Genomic DNA, 1,770 nt, shown 5'->3' on the forward strand with positions numbered 1-1,770 from the left:
TGCAGCTGCATCAGGCTGAGGGTTTCTGCCCCTCTCAGGAAGGAGTTTCTCTCACTGTGTCTCTTGCACAGTAATACATGGCCGTGTCTGAGTCCTTCAGGCTGCTCCACTGCAGGTACATGGTGCTGATGGAGTTTTCTGTGGAGATGGTGACTTTTCCTTGGAAGGATGGGTTGTACCTGATATCAGCATCACTAGGATAAATTATCCCTATCCATTCCAAGCCCTTTCCAGGTGTCTGCTTAATTCAGCCAATCCAGTTTCTATTAAAGCTGTACCCAGATGTCTTACAGGAGATCCTCAAAGACTCCCCAGGTCTCTTCACCTCTGTCCCAGACTGCACCAGCTGCACCTGAGCACAGACACTTGTGGAGATAGGATTGAGAGATGAGAGACTCCCTCTGCACACACATCCTCCATTCATCTCAAACCTGTGGTGATCCTGACCTGGGAGAAGAGCAATGAGGAGATCTAGGGTGGCAGACCCCATCTTGCAAGGAGGATGCAAAGGAATCACACTGAGTTCACCAGCTGGGTGATGAGAAACCTTCCCCTGTGGAGGTGGCCTGTGGGTCTAAAATGGATGTCTTCCACTTTGCATATTTCTGCCCTGCCCTACGTGTCAGACTCCTCCAGCCCTATAACCCTGGATACCCAGGTCTTGGGACTCCTGGGAGGGACAGAACTTAATCCTAGTAACATCCTGCAACACACACATGCAGAGAGAGAGAGAGAGAGAGAGAGCGGGGGCGGGGAGACAAGACTGGCACTAGCACTAGAACCTCACACACAGAGAGCTTTGAACTGTGACTCCACTTAGTGCATCTCTCATTCACACTCAGGCGAGAGTGGTTTCAAACCCAGTGTGAATCTGCAGCCCAAGGAGCCTGGGTCCCTCCTTACTGTCTGTGGGGAATGATGTCCATGATGGAAGGTACCTCTGTCTCCTTAGTGAAGACTTTGAAGAATCTCATCAACTGAATGACCCCTTCTAAATAGACTCTCAATAGACTCTCAGGTGTGTCCTAGCGCCCAGGTCTCTCCTGTACTTCCTGCTGCCTGAGAAGAGGAAACAAATCTCAGGGAATGTCAGCTTTACTCGGAGTGTCAGACAAATCTGTGCAGATTAAAGTCAAAGATGAGTGTGTCACTCTGAATACTCATGGTCAATCTGGCCCTTGTCACCGTCTCTCTGACAGGGTAGCTGTTTGTTAGAGAAGTTAAAAATCCAACATGGAGAATATCTCACCTTCATCAGTTTCACAATCTCATAAATTTCATAATCTGTCTAAACATTTCTCTGACCTACTGTGATCTAAACTAAAGAAAACCATCAGTTTGTTAACTTTTCTCTCTCTCAGGAGGAGGCCTTGGGGCTCAGGGACACAAGACCCGCTGAGATAACGGCGCACAAAGACAATGTCCTACATCTGGGCTTTGAGAGTAGTGACTGGGGACTTTAAACCACACTAGGTGCAGCTAATTGTTTCACCCTTTCCAGAGTGATGATCCTTGAAGACACAACGAAACCATTCGTCCAATGTTGTAATGAATCATGGATAGGAGTCTCCTGATCTCTATGACCAGAAGAAATAGGTGGTGCCTTGCTATCAGTACCCACTTCTTTGGAAAAGATAGCGTTAGAAGGTCTTGGGTAGAGTGGGACAAAAAGTGAAACAATACACACACACACAAAAGAATAATACAAAGACTAGGCTTCCTTGTTGGGTCGATTTGTGGAAGTCCTGAGACCATGGCTTCCAGCATCGC

The sequence above is a fragment of the Tenrec ecaudatus genome, unplaced genomic scaffold (genome assembly GCF_050624435.1).
Source record: "Tenrec ecaudatus isolate mTenEca1 unplaced genomic scaffold, mTenEca1.hap1 Scaffold_265, whole genome shotgun sequence".
Lineage (NCBI taxonomy): Eukaryota > Metazoa > Chordata > Mammalia > Afrosoricida > Tenrecidae > Tenrec > Tenrec ecaudatus.